This window comes from Anolis carolinensis, chromosome 2, assembly GCF_035594765.1.
Source record: "Anolis carolinensis isolate JA03-04 chromosome 2, rAnoCar3.1.pri, whole genome shotgun sequence".
Taxonomy (NCBI): Eukaryota; Metazoa; Chordata; class Lepidosauria; order Squamata; family Dactyloidae; genus Anolis; species Anolis carolinensis.
The window spans coordinates 176,993,143-177,009,190 of NC_085842.1; the positions used below are offsets into that span (position 1 = coordinate 176,993,143).

At 40.8% G+C, this 16,048-nt stretch overlaps 1 protein-coding gene across 1 annotated transcript in view; it reads left to right on the plus strand.

The window, feature by feature from the left end:
• Positions 1–16,048, plus strand: part of axin2 (axin 2) — a 148,863-nt gene that overhangs the window by 18,622 nt on the left and 114,193 nt on the right. The window contains exon 2 of the mRNA XM_008116698.3: positions 6,820–6,948. The gene's annotated coding sequence lies outside the window, so the exon portion shown is untranslated. The remainder of the gene's footprint in view (positions 1–6,819; positions 6,949–16,048) is intronic.

Sequence of the window (16,048 nt, forward strand, 5' to 3'; positions counted from 1 at the left end):
TTTGTATTCCGCCCTATCTCCCTGAGAGGACTCAGGGTGGATTTCAATATACAATGGCAAACATTCAATACCTCCATAAAACAAATACTGACATAAAATCCCCTGGACACCCCACAAATTTTACAGCTGAACAGAATATAAAACAAATTATTTGAACATATACTCAGCTGCACAACTGATAATGACCAAAGTTGCATTAAAAACATTATTTTCAAGTTCATAAGAGTTATGGTTCCTCAAGCTCAGATTTTTCATCATGAAATAATTTCTGTTTCATTCCTCATATGTGATTACTATAATCGCTTATGCTGAACTTGCAGACCGAAAGGTCCCAGGTTCAAATCCCGGGAGCGGAATGAGCGCCCACTGTTAGCCCCAACTCCTGCCAACCTAGCAGTTCAAAAACATGCCAATGTGAGTAGATCAATAGGTACCGCTCCGGCAGGAAGGTAAGGGCGCTCCATGCAGTCATGCCGGCCACATGACCTTGGAGGTGTCTACGTACAATGCCGGCTCTTCGGCTTAGAAATGGAGATGAGCACCAACCCCCAGAGTCGGTCACGACTGGACTTAACGTCAGGGGAAAACCTTTGCCTTTACCTTATGCACTAGCAAAGGTTATCTTCTATGCTGTTTTCGTATTTAGGATATTTAGTATATACAGTAGAGTCTCACTTATCCAAGCTAAACGGGCCGGCAGAAGCTTGGATAAGCGAATATCTTGGATATTAAGGAGGGATTAAGGAAAAGCCTATTAAACATCAAATTAGGTTATGATTTTACAAATTAAGCACCAAAACATCATGTTATACAACAAATTTGACAGAAAAAGTAGTTCAATACGCAGTAATGTTATGTTGTAATTACTGTATTTACTAATTTAGCACCAAAATATCATGATATATTGAAAACATTGACTACAAAAATGGTTTGGATTATCCAGAGGCTTGGATAAGTGAGGCTTGGATAAGTGAGACTCTACTGTAGTTTATTGTGTGTGAATGTGTTTGTACACTGGGCTGTTTATAGCACTATTCAGGAAATTGCCAATATGCAAAACAATATAACGCTTGAATGATAACATTCCAAACAAGCAAGTGTCTCCATATTTTTCTCTCTTATTGGAAACCTTACATTTGAGAAGAAATTCAGGAAAATGTTACCCATTGACATCTTTTCCCGTTGACCTTGCTAGTTTTTGCTCTTCTTCAAAAGTGAGGACACTAGTCAGAATAATTTGACAGAATCTGTAAAGTTTTCAGAAGCCCAGATCTTTACAAATGAAAGAATCAGATGTTGAAGCATGAAACCGGAGACATATAACGTATGCTCTGACAGTTTTCTTTTTCATCTCTTATGTTTTCCCAGAGACTTAGTCTCTGCACTGAGATCATTTTCTTCTGGATTTTGTTCAACTGATTTGTAGTTGCTGTATTTTCCCTTGTTGTATCTGAAGAACTGTTCTGAGGACGGATTGATGTTCTGTAATTTCTTTTAATCCAATTTCCTTGGCCTCCTTATGTTTTCCCCAGCTTGATTTATGTTTATAACCATGACCAGAAATACCAGAATGGTGTGTATGTGCACAGTGAATTCAGACACTTACTCAAAGAATTGCAGATCCTATCAGCAACAGGAAATACACTTGCTCTTTTTCTTCTCTCTGTTTGTGTTTGTTTGTTTGTTTGGGGTTTTATTGGTTTGGCACTTTGCACTCTTAGCAGTTGTTTCTCCCTCTTGCCAACTCCAAAGGCACTCTGAAACTTGCTGTTCTCCATATGATAGGCAGTGTCAAATAGAGGAAAACAAATATCTCTGCCTATCAGTCTCACAGAGTTCAAGTTGAACAATACCAACTCTATTCTGGAGACGTGGCTGGGATAGGAGGTCCACCAATTCAGAATATTGCTTGAGATTACTCAAGCATTACTTTTGGTTCTCACCAGGATATGTGCTCAATGACAACTATATAATAAGGTAAAGGTTTCCCCTGACATTATGTCCAGTCATATCCGACTCTGGGGGTTGGTGCTCATCTCAATTTTTAAGCCAAAGAGCCAGCGTTGTCCGTAGACACCTCCAAGGTCATGTGGCCGGCATGACTGCATGGAGTGCCCTTACCTTCCCGCCAGAACAGTACCTATTGATCTACTCACATTTGCATGTTTTTGAACTGCTAGGTTGGCAGGAGCTGGGGTTAACAGCGGGCACGCATTCTGCTCCCGGGATTTGAACCTGGGACCTTTTCGTCCACAAGTTCAGCAGCTCAGCGCTTTAACACATTGTGCCACCAGGGGCCCCTAGCAATATATACATTAACAAATAAATAGTGAAAGGCTTGGGAGACTGCTGTTTCCAACAAGGACTTTCAGCATTTTCTGCAGGTGCAAGCTCCAAAGCTGATGCTGGATGATGATTACATCATGTAACACGATTTTTGTCCCTGGGTTATAAATGTCATTTCTTAATTGATTCTATCATAAATAATGGAAAGGTTTATTAAACTGCCAAAACTTTGTTTTTGGGTGACATCCTGCAACACATTTTGATACAGCTTTTCAATGAATAGCTCATTGAGTCTCAATCTACTCAGCATAATTTGTGGCAACTACAAAAACAAAGTCTCTGGAGTGTAACAACTATTTTCAAAGTACAGTAGAGTCTCACTTATCCAACACTCACTTATCCAACATTCTGGATTATCCAACGCATTTTTGTAGTCAATGTTTTCAATGCATTGTGATATTTTGGTGCTAAATTCGTAAATACAGTAATTACTACATAGCATTAATGTGTAATGAACTACTTTTTCTGTCAAATTTGTTGTATAACATGATGTTTTGGTGCTAAATTTGTAAAATCATAACCTATTTTGATGTTTAATAGGCTTTTTCATAATCTCTCCTTATTATCCAACATATTCGCTTATCCAACGTTCTGCCGGCCCGTTTATGTTGGATAAGTGAGACTCTACTGTAAGTATTGTGCAGGAAATAACAATTCCAATCTAGGAACAGATTTTTTTTCCAAATTTGGTTACATAGTGTTATTCAGTGCCTTGGTAACTGACTTCTCTATATGTGTCTATATTCTGTTTCATCCTCCATATTACCATATTTAACTGATGCATGACACTTTTAAAATTGCCTGATGTTTCAGGATCAGTAAAATGTTAATGAAAGTCTACTCTATTTCTCTGCTCCAATTCAATCCAAAAAAGGTCTAGTTTTATACCGGTTTCTGGTGTCACAAGAGGACTAGATGAAACAGAGCAAATAGAGTTAAGCTTAATGGGCTCCTGTTCAGTCAGAAGGTAGAATTAACAAATATTCCAATGGTTGCATTATATTTTAATATTATCACTTTAGTTTTACCTGCACCTCCTTTTCAAATGTTGTTGTTACCCATCTTCAGTCTCAAGTCTTGAAGATACGTGGGATATAAATGATGGCGTCACAACATATTTTCAGACTAGCCTAAGTAGGAATTCCTGGGGGAAATAATGCCTTCTGAGTTGCATGGCTCTTGGGTCTGAAAACAACAAGCCACAATTAAGGCAATCCTCATTTGCATGAATACATAGCCTTTCAATACAAATTCTAGGCGGAAAGGATATAAATCCTATGAAACAAGGGGAAAGTAATGATTAGAGCAGGGGTTCTCAACCTGTGGGCCCCCAGATGTTTTGGCCTTCAACTCCCAGAAATCCTAACAGCTGGTAAACTGGCTGGGATTTCTGGGAGCTGTAGGCCAAAATATCTCGTTGAGAACCACAGGTTGAGAACCACTGGATTAGAGGATTCAGTCTGTGCGTCACTAAATGGCTAGGGAGGAATATCATCTGGTTCAAGTGCTGGCTCAGGCTCCTGCCTCACGGTCAGCTGCGGGTGTTGACACAATGATGAGACGGGTGGGAGAAGGATGCCTTTTGCAGCACAGGCCAAGTGTCTCACAGCATTTGGATAGTTTAAAAGTTACAGCGGAGAAGCTTTTCCTAAACTAGGGAGGGTTGCTTTAAAATAAAGGTACCGCAACAAGAGAATACATTTCAAAGCCTTGGGACGATTACTTACAAAAATTTTATTGTTTTTAGCTACAACAGAAGTGGGAGGATTCATTAACCCACCTATCACATCAAGCTCCCATTTGCAACTCATTTTATTCTATGATTCATATCAATTTTGGAGGAACAATTAAGTTGTTTCACGTGGACGATCCATATAAAAACTTGGTACTGTTCTGTTGGCGCAGTGTGTTTAAGCGCTGAGCTGCTAAACTTGCAGACCGAAAGGTCACAGGTTCGAATCCGGGAAGCAGTGTGAGCAGCTGCTGTTAGCTCCAGCTTCTGCCAAACTAGCAGTTCGAAAACATGCAACTGTGAGTAGATCAATAGGTACAGCTCCAGCGGGAAGGTAATGGCGCTCCATGCAGTCATGCTGGCCACATGATCTTTGAGGTGTCTACGGACAATGCCGGCTCTTTGGCTTAGAAATGGAGATAAGGACCAACCCCCAGAATTAGACCTAACGTCAGGGGAAAACCTTTACCTTTAACCTACAACATGTTTATTCAGGTTGATGGATTCAGGATACCAGTATCCACCAACCCTAGCAAATCATGGCACCCCTAGACCAAATTTTCAGTCACCCAACAAACCAAATAAGAGATTAAAAGACAATAAGTTCAAGAGTGAATTCATAGAATCATAGAATAGTAGAGTTGGAAGAGACCTCATGGGCCATCCAGCCCAATCCCCTGCCAAGAAGCAGGAATTCCTAACTGGAATGATTCAGTAAGAGAGGAAAAGTAAGTTGGAAATCTATGTTTAGTTATTGGAAGAAGATACACAATAGAAGCCGAGCTAAACCCCTACTTCAAAGCAGTTTTTTCTTGTAAATATCTTAGCTCTTGGTTCAGATATGTTTCAAAATGCAGATGAAGTCCGAGGCTGTGGTTGCAGATGTGCACTTCCATGTTTCTCACAGTCCAGATGTTAAAGATGCAAATTCTGATCCGTTACAAAACTGGAAATGTGATTCTTTGGCCTCTCAAGTTAAGCTGCCTCCTAGGATTATTGTGAGGGGGTAATGTAAACATTCCTCATAAACAGAGGCTGTTATGGACTCTTTGGAGGAAGAGTGGAATAAAAATCAAACATGGGACACCTCTACGCTGGCTTCTTATCTTCTGTCAGATCCAACATATGCAGGCTGTTCCTCCCATGGCTTTCTATTGCATCCATATGCATACCTTCAAGTTGCCTGTCCGTGAATCTCATATGGTGTTCTTAGACAAGGAATACTCAGAGGTGGTTTTACCAGATCCTCTCTCTCAAATGTAGCCACAGCATATGTTTATGGTATACATTTGTGGTCTGTCATCCAAGTATTAACCAGGGTCAGATGCGTTCCAGTGCTCAAAACATAGGGCACTTTGTCACTGATGCCTGACCACGCTGGAGAATTAATGCAGTTTGACACTGCTTTAGTTGCCATAGGTAAAAGTAAAGGTTTCCCCCTGACTTTAAGTCTAGTTGTGTCCAACTCTGGGGGTTAGTGCTCATCTTCATTTCTAAGCCAAAGAGCCGGTGTTGTCCGTAGACACCTCCAAGATCACATGGCCAGCATGACTGCATGAAGCGCAATTACCTTCCCGCCGGAGCAGTACCTATTGATCTACTCACATTTGCATGCTTTCAAACTGCTACCGTGTTTCCCCGAAAATAAGACAGTGTCTTATATTACTTTTTGCTCCCAAAGATGCTCTAGGTCTTATTTTCAGGGGATGTCTTATTTTTCCATGAAGAAGAATTCACATTTATTGTTCAACAAAAAAATGAACATTTATTATATCTTCTACAGTAGTTGTCATCACAAACCAGCATAACCAGATAAACTGTGAATCCTATCAATAATTTCTTGTTACTACCATTATTTCCATGTACAACACTATGGTACATACATTTACCGATCCTACATGATCTAGTGTTCTGTTCGGCGGGCATGCTTCCAAACAAAAACTTTGCTAGGTCTTATTTTCGGGGGAGGCCTTATATTTAGCAATTCAGCAAAACCTCTACTAGGTCTTATTTTCTGGGGATGTCTTATTTTAGGGGAAACAGGGTAGGTTGGCAGAAGCTGGGGCTAATAGAGGGAGCTCTCCCCGCTCCCTGAATTTGAACCACTGACCTTTTGATCAGCAAGTTCGGGAGCTCAGCGATTTAATCTGCTGTGTGACTAAGGGCGCTTTAGCTGCCATGGCTCAATGCTATAAAATCCCGGGAATTATAGTTTTGCAAGGTCTTTAACCTTTTCTGCAAAACAGAGCCAGAGCCTCACCAAATGACAGCTCACATCATTCCATAGCATTGAGCTACAGCAGTTAAAGTGGTGTCGAACTGCATTAATTCCACGGTGTAGATACACCCTTAGACCGTAATAAAAAGAGCAGTGGTTGTTCTATATAAGTGCAGAAGTGTATACTAGAGCATACATTCCTCATGCTTGAGTTAGCATCAGCTTTCATTGTAAGACAAAAAGCAAAGCTCTACTGCTCAAGCTTACAAAATCACCTTGAAAGTGTGGAGCAATGATTGAAATAGACGGTTTGGAGGAATGGATTGACATTGTGTAGTGTCAATAGGGAACAGATCTCTAGCACCCCTCACCTTTGATCTTTCCAGATATTGCAGAAGTAGAACAAATCCTTCCCCAAACAGCAAATATGTTTTATGGTCCAAAATTATATTGGCAACAGAATTTAGTGTTTTTGGCAGAGGTTTGGGTTACCTTGACACATTTCCCCCCCATTTTATTTCAGGCAAGAACATACATGTGCCACAGTCAACTCCTTCATCAGCAAAACTTACTGAGTCCAACTGAGTTGAATGGAGCTTTCTTCCATGAACGTGGTTTTACAGAACTGAAGCATAATGTAAAGAAAAAGCAGGTATGTGTGTGAAGGGCAAATCCAAGGACGGTGCTTCAGAAATGATTGGATACTTGATGTGAGATGATTATTTTGAACCACTTGGTAGTCAAAACCTGTTGTGGATCAGGGATTTACTCACCCTTTACAAAGAATCAAGAAAATAAACAAGAATTTTTACTACATTGTGAATGCAATTACCATTCATCGTACTATGAATGCAACAGTTTGATTGTGATTTGTAACCACTTATCTGATATTTATATTCATTTATTGTACATAATACAGTGTTTCATGATATCTAATACATGGTTATTATTCCATTAGTGGATAATTGTCAGTTCAAACCTTTGGGAACCCATTTTTTCTTATAGGATTTTGAATCACTTGTCAGGACCAGCTCCTTCCAAATGGAAGGATGATGATGGCCAGTGTCTTATAAATGTGTGGCTTCAAGTTTGAATCAGTTCAATTCATTCACAAACCAGTTCTTACAGAGTTATAGAAATACAGGCAGTCCCCAAGTTACGAACAAAATATGTTCTGTGTGTGTGTGTGTGTGTGTGTGTGTATGGAGCCCCTGGTGGCACAGTAGGTCAAACCACTGAGTTGCTGAATTTGCTGACCAAAAGGTTGGCAGTTCAAATCCAGGGAGCAGGGTGAGCTTCCTCTGTTAGCCTCAGCTCCTGGCAACCTAGCAGTTCGAAAACATGCATATGTGAGCAGATCAATAGGTACCGCTCTGGTGAGAAGATAACAACGCTCCATGCAGTCATGCTGGCCACATGACCTTGGAGGTGTCTATGGACAACGCTGGCTCTTTGGCTTAGAAATGGAGATGAGCACCAACTCCCAGAGTCAGACACGACTAGACTTAATGTCATGTGAAAACCTTTACCTTTACCTTGTGTGTGTGTGTGTATGTATATATCTATATACATGTAGATGTAGATAGCTTTGGATAGGGAAGGGAAGGGTGTCACCCCTATGGTGTTTATTTTGCTATCTGTGCCCCTGTTCAGAACAGTTACCCTCACTTTCTGTCCTTGTGATTATTGGATTTTGAAAAATGTGGCTTGTTGTGGAAACAAGGAATGGAAATAAAGCTTCAGTGGGGACACCTTTTCCCCATGATAACTCTTTCAGGAGTGAATTTCCTGAAAGATAGATTTCTTTCACATACTGTTGTCTCACCCCCATTCTTAACTATGAGTCCTATGTAACTGGACTTTGAAAACAGTTTTATAAACATAGTCTTGATGTTTCTCACATATGTTAGGTTCCACATGCTTTAGATAATTTCTCACAAACTCTCCTATTTGTGTATAAAATCCAACATCTTTGCAAGCTGCCTCTACTGCTTCATTGAGATCGTTTACCATCACAGGGACTGAAATCTCCTAACAGCAGTCCTTTCCTTGTAACAATAAGAGTGTGTTTATTAAATTGAAAACCGTTGCTTTGCTCGCTGGCAGTTGGTCAAAAGGCACAAAATTAATCAGCTAATATCCCTTAATTGATACTCATGTACAGGAATAAATCTGGATCGTTTCCAGTTTGAAGCTGCTTTGCTTTTGGGAACTAGAAGCCTTTCCTACTGTATTTTAATCCTGAATATGTTGAGTTGTTTTGGCTTTCCCCATTTCCATAGCTTTCTAACAAAATAACAACCTGGATTTTCCTTGTGCAGAATCTTCCCTGTTCTGTACCCCATCCCATGGAAACATACAGTACCTAGGAAGTGATTAAAATGCCAGATCTTCTGAATTGTGTTTTAACATTAGACAATTTATATATATAAAAGAGTGATGGAATCAGGGCACCAGACAAAACAACAAAACGACAGGCCCCCCAACCTCGAAATTTGACAACACAACCCATCATCCACGCCTCTAGGTTGATACAACAAAAAGAAAAGAAAAATAGTCCTAATTAGAGGGGGAGCAATAATTGTTTTTATCCAATTGCTGCCAGTTTAGAGGGCTAATCTCTGCCCACTTGGTCTCCTAGCAACCAATTCAGCCAAGGGACAGCCAGGGTTCAGTTAGGGGACAGGCAGACTTAGGCCTCATTTAGGCCTCTTACACAGATTATCTAATTTGCACTGGATTATATGACAATGTAGACTCAAGGCCCTTCCACACAGCTATATAACCCATTTATAATCTTATGTTATCTGCTTTGCACTGGATTATCTTGACTCCACACTGCCATATAATCCACTTCAGTGTGCATTTTATACAACTGTGAAGAAGGGTCCTCATATAATCCAGTTCTAAGCAGATAATATAAGATTATAAATATACAGTAGACTCTCACGTATCCAACATAAACAGGCCAGCAGATCAATACTTTATTTCCCATACCACCATACTTCGCCACAGCAACGTGTGGCCGGGCACAGCTAGTATTACATAAATATACACATGCACAGTTTTTTCACTCTTCTAAAATGAAAATAGAAAGAAAAAGTGCCAGGTTCAGACAGAAAAGGTATGCTAGGAAGAATCCCTTATTAAAGCACAAGAAAGGGTCACTCATGTGGAATGGGGGAGAAACATGCCTTAAAGAAAACATATTAATCTCCATTTACCCAAAACACTCAGCTGGCTGTCCTTTCTTGTGCACCACTGGCTGATGAAGTGAGAGCAATTTGGTGCTGACCTTCAGGTGTTAAATGCTGAAAGACAAGAAAGGGGAGCCAAAACAGAAAAGCGGCTGCTAAAATCTTCTGGAATGATCCAATAAAAAGGCTAAGCTGCTCAGTTTACCTGGAATCCGGCAACATTATCTTCTCAAAGCCCATCACAACCTTGAATCATAGAATAGTAGAATAGTAGAGTTGGAAGAAACCTCATGGGCCATCTAATCCAACCCCCCGCTAAGAAGCAGGAAATCTCATTCAAAGCACCCCCGACAGATGGCCATCCAGCCTCTGCTTAAAAGCCTCCAAAGAAGGAGCCTCCACCACACTCTGAGGCAGAGAGTTCCACTGCTGAACAGCCCTCATGGTGAGGAAGTTCTTCCTGATGTTTCCTGAAAGATAGGAAGAGCCCTGATTTATGGCATAGCACCCATAGACAGAGAGAGAGGGGAATCTGAACTGCTCTTATGACTTCATCACATGGGATAAATTGCCCGTCGTATGCCGGTTCCTCTTCCCTTTTGCTTTGGAGCCAGCCATCTCCACAACATACATCTACTTCCGGTGGGAAGGAAAGAGGAAACGGCATACGATGCTGTTGCGCCAACACAGGAGGGGGGTTGGGAAGCCAGGAGGCGGATGCTTCACCCCATGAGATGGAGTAAGGGGGAAGTTGGCGATGCGGGGCGTGGGGTGATGGGTTGTCCCCGCCTGGACCCCACGGATTCACCACGATGCATGGTGAATTCCTATGTTGATGTGATAGGGGCTTAAATCCAACATGGAAATCACTGCACTGATTCATGGCCAGCTTTACTGCTCTACAAAATGAGACCGTTGTCTCAGCCAGCAGATTGTGGTTGTTGTGTGCCTTCGAGATTTTTCTGACACATGCCAATCTAAAGGTGAATATATCATATGGTTTCCTTTGAGGGAAGTTGTTTCTACCTGCTTCTGAGACTGAGGATCACTTCACATGAAGTTAAAAACTATAGCGTGCACTAATTTAGCCTAGGTCACCCATGGAGACCTCCGGCTCTCATCAAGGAGGGTGGAGCCAACACATGCCAGTAACACGGGAGGCTTCCCGTGTTGCCACTGGAATCCATGGGGAAAAGTCACATGCTCCACACTTCCCTCCATGGGATTGCGTTCAGCTGGAGCCGGGTGGTGCGGGGCATGGGGAGCCGGGTCCCCCACACACCCCGACAAAGTGGAGCAACTCTGATAGCCATGTGACAAGGTTGTTTGAGTTGTCCAAGGATTTCCATGGTTGAACAAAAATTCAACCCCTTGTCTCTAGAGCTCAAATCATGCTTTAGATGGCCAAAAGGCTAGGAGGAAAAGTGCAGATGGAGGATGAGACCAAGTCTCCCACAAACACACATTTATCCTCAGATATTCCCATACACCTGCCACACAGCCTGTCCTTATTCCCCTTAAACCAACATTAAAGAAAGATTCCAATGTCTGATCCAGTCAGTTTTGCATATGGATTTATTTGGGGAACCATCTTGTCATTGATTTCAGGAAGTCTTCAACCATGCTGTAGACTAAACGTACCCCTAAAGTGTGGGTGTGAATTAAGCACACCCACACTTCAGAAAAAGGAAATTACTATTGTGAACACTGTTCTGACTTTCTGACCTATCTGCTGTAATGAACTCCTTCAGTAGCAAAATGACACAGACATCTCAGGGAAGTGTTGATTCAGAGTTTCTCTCCCGAGGTGTTAGCCCATATTTTTTTTGGAAAAGATGAGGGCTAATTCAATTAGTAGGCAATCTCCTCTGGCAGTTTGCAGACTGATGTGTTGAATATTCCTCCGAGATTAACTTCCATAAATACAAGGAAAACAGACAATATTCCAGTTATACAAGTTGAGTGTCCCTTATTTGAAATGCTTGGAACTAAGTGTGTTCGGGATTTTTTTTTTCCAGATTTTGGGATACCTATACAGTAGAGTCTCACTTATCCAAGCTAAATGGGCCGGCAAGAAGCTTGGATAAGCGAATATCTTGGATAATAAGGAGGGATTAAGGAAAGGCCTATTAAACATCAATTTAGGTTATCATTTTACAAATTAAGCACCAAAACATCATGTTTTAAAACAAATTTGACAGAAAAAGCAGTTCAATATTCAGTAATGTTATGTTGCAATTACTGTATTTACGAATTTCGCACCAAAATATCACGATATATTGAAAACATTAACTACAAAAATGCCTTGGATAATCCAGAAACTTGGATAAGCGAGGCTTGGATAAGTGAGACTCTACTGTATTTGCATATAAGTGGCGCAGCAGTCAAACTGCTGAGCTGCTGAACTTGTTGACTGAAAGGTCGATGGTTCGAATTCAGAGAGCGGAGTGAGTTCCCGCTGTTAGCCCCAGCTTCTACCAATGCAGCAGTTCGAAAACATGCAAATGTGAGTACATCAATAGGTACTGCTCCGGTGCTCCATGCAGTCATGCGAGCCCCATGACCTAGGAGGTGTCTACAGACAAATCTGGCTCTATGGCTTAGAAATGGAGATGAGCACGAGCTGCCAGAGTCGGACATGACTAGACTTAATGTCAGGGGAAAACCTTTACCTTATATTTGCATATAGAGTAGAGTCTCACTTATCCAACATAAACAGGCCAGCAGAACATTGGATAAGCGAATATGTTGGATAATAAGAAGAGATTAAGGAAAAGCCTATTAAACATCAAATTAATTTATGATTTTACAAATTAAGCACAAAAACATCATGTTATACAACAAATTTGACAGAAAACGTAGTTCAATACGTAGTAATGCTATACAGTAATTACTGTATTTACGAATTTTGCACCAAAATATCACAATGTATTGAAAACATTGACTACAAAATGTGTTGGATAATCCAGAACGTTTGATAAATGAGTGTTGGATAAGTGAGACTCTACTGTACACACATAATGAGGTATCTTGGAGAGGGGACACAGGTCTGAGCCCAAACTTCAAATACATCTTAAAGACATAGCCTGATGGTAATTCCTGTTGTCTCACCCCCGTTCCTAACCATGAGTCGTTTGTAAGTCGGATGTTTGTAACTCGAGAGCTGCCTTTACTGTGTCAGATAGTGACTCCCATGATCGAGAATTTCAAATTGCAGTGCACGGAGTCCTGCAGCAAGCATAGTTATTTCCCATACCAGCTGGAGAAATGTGGGAGCTGGAGTTGAAGTCCAAAAAGTAATTTCCTAATCTGTACCTAGATCTTAATCTCTATACTCTTTCATCACATCTAATTGCTACAAGCCAAATGACGCTGTTCTGATCCTATCCTGAGCAACATGGTGATCAAGTTCAGATTAGACGCAGAGGTAAAATATGCAACATCCCATCTTCCTTCCCATTCCCTGCAATGTTCCTAGTCGCTTCCTAAATTGATGGATGAGATGTTCAAATAGCCCCATCCTTTCAAACTGCCCCAATTTGAAGACACCATTCTGATTAGGCTCCCGTCATCCCATATTTTTCCAGCTGCTTTTAAAGTGTCCCAGTTTTGCTCTTCCTCTTACTTTTTCGCTTTGTTCTCGGCTTACTTTAATTTTGACAGAGTTCAAAGTGTAACATTGGATTTCATTCAATGAAATCAATAGAAGACAGAGGAAAGAAGGGAGCAGCCTCTTGCCCTTTCCATAGGATCAGGCAAAAGCAAACTACCATTCAGTAGCTTGTTCTTCCTCACGGATAACTACTTTCATCTTGACCACACTGTGATGTTGTTTGGCCACAAATGCCCCGGTTTTCATCTGCAATCCCTGTATAGACATAGCCCTTGATCAAGTCTATATATATAAAAGAGTGATGGCATCAGGGCAGCGGACAAAACAACAAAACTACAGGCCCCCAAACCTCAAAATTTGACAACACAACCCATCATTCACGGCTCTAGGTTGATACAACAAAAAGAAAAGAAAAATAAAGTCCTAATTACAGGGAGAGGAATAATAGTTTTTATACAATTGCTGCCAGTTTGAAGGCTAAGCTCTGCCCACTTGGTCTCCTAGCAACCTACTCAGCCCAGGGGACACGCAGACTTAGGCCTCACTTAGGCCTCTTCAACAGATTATCAGATTTTAACTGGAATATATGACAGTGTAGACTCAAGGCCCTTCCACACAGCTATATAACCCATTTATAATCTTATATTATCTGCTTTGCACTGGATTATCTTGACTCCACACTGCCATATAATCCACTTCAGTGTGCATACTAAACATAAAGACAACCACACAACAGATATTCAATACCACCACTACCTCAACAATTTCTCACCAACACCACCAGACAACGCCACAGCAACGCGTGGCTGGGCACAGCTAGTATTTTATATAACAAGTCATTTTTGCTTTAGAGTTAATATTGCTGGATCTGGAATGTAAGGTTTGTGTGTGAGAGATATGCATTCTATTCCCAAGTACACCAGGTTTGGTGGTACAGAAGAGTCTCGCTTATCTAACATAAACGGGCCGGCAGAATGTTGGATGAGCGAAAATGTTGGATAATAAAGAGGGATTAAGGAAAAGCCAATTAAACGTCAAATTACCTTATGATTTTACAAATTAAGCACCAAAACAATATGTTTTACAACTAACTGATAGAAAAAGCAGTTCAATATACAGTAACGCTATGTAGTAATTACTGTATTTACGAGTTTAGCACCAGAACATCACAATGTATTGAAAATGTTGACTACAAAAACATTGGCTACTAACAAATTGACTACAAATAAAGATAGAATTGCATGAAATGAACTTACAGCAACAACATTGTCGGAAGTTAAAGCCGTAAATAGTTCAGTTCTTGCTGCCTAGAGAAACAACTTTGGATCTGGACAGGAGGCAGACTGTGTTGGATAATCCAGAACGTTGGATAAGCAAGACTCTACAGTAGATATAATTCCTAGTATACTATAGATAGAGCAACTTATAACATCCCGTCAGAGCAATTTCACTCATGAGCTAGCCTCTATTGACTGGTAGTTAGAATCATGGAATAATAGAATTGAAAGAGACCACATGGGCCATCAAGTGCAACCCCCTACCATGTAGGAAAAACACAAAGCACCCCCGACAGATGGCCAACCAACCTCTGTTTAAAAGCCTCTAAAGAGGACCTTCCATCACACTCAGAAAGTTCCACTGCTGAACAGCACTTACAGTCAGGAAATTCTTTCTAATGTTCAGGTGAAATCTTTTTTCCTGTAATTTGAACCCATTGCTCTGAGTCCTAGTCTCCAGGGAAGCAGGAAACAAGCCTGCTCCCTCTTCCTTATAACATCCTTTCATATATTTAGTCATGGCTATCATGTCTCCAGGATCCCCGGTGGCAAAGTGTGTTAAAGCACTGAGCTGCTGAACTTGCAGACCGAAAGGTCCCAGGTTCAAATCCGGGGAGCAGAGTGAGTGCCCGCTGTTAGCTCCAGCTTCTGCCAACCTAGCAGTTCGAAAACATGCCAATGTGAGTAGATCAATAGGTACCGCTCCGGCGGGAAAGTAACGGCGTTCCATGCAGTCATGCCGGCCACATGACCTTGGAGGTGTCTACAGACAACACTGGCTCTTCGGCTTAGAAATGGAGATGAGCACCAACCCCCAGAGTCAGACATGACTGGGCTTAACGTCAGGAGAAACCTTTACCTTTTTATCATGTCTCCTCTCAACCTTCTCTTCTGCAGGCTAAACATGCCCAGTTCTTTCAGGCGCTCCTCATAGGCATTCATGGTCTCTACGCCTTTGATAATTTTAGTTGTGCCCTCGTATTTACTTCATTTTTACCTCGTCTTTCTCAACCCCGGAGGGGACTCAAAGCGGATTAACAATCCGGCAAAAATTCAGTGCCACGCAGGTAAACAATAAAAAAATCTCATCAAAATATAAACAATCTAGGGGGAAAAAAGGAATAAAAAATAGTAAAAATAAAAAAATTTTTTTTTTTACTATTTTTTTCTTTTTTCCCTTTTTTCCCTATCCTCTTCTATTCCTACTATTTTTATATGATATTTTTTCTCCCACTTTCATTGTATACATTAATGGAAACTTTAATAAAATGTATTTTAAAAATATAAACAATCTAAATATACAGATTAAAGCACATATAAATCATTTAACAGATGATGTGCCTATGAAACACAGAGACATTTGTAATGCAAGTGAACATTCTGGCCAGAATCCATCTGCATTGAAAATGGAGCCATAATCTTAGGTGTGGAGAAAAATCCACTGGGCTCTAGCCTCTTGCCTACTTAATTTTACGAAGACCACACTATTTTTTAATCAAATTGCCAGTTTGCAGATCAGTTTCCAAAATGGTAGCCCTGTTTGTCGGTCGCAAGGAAAAGTAACAAATGGCTACACTTGAAAACCTAGCAACTTTATGATGGGGACATCACAAGGTGGGACATTGTGAGTCACATTTTGGGACTGCATCTAGTTTTTGTTACCAT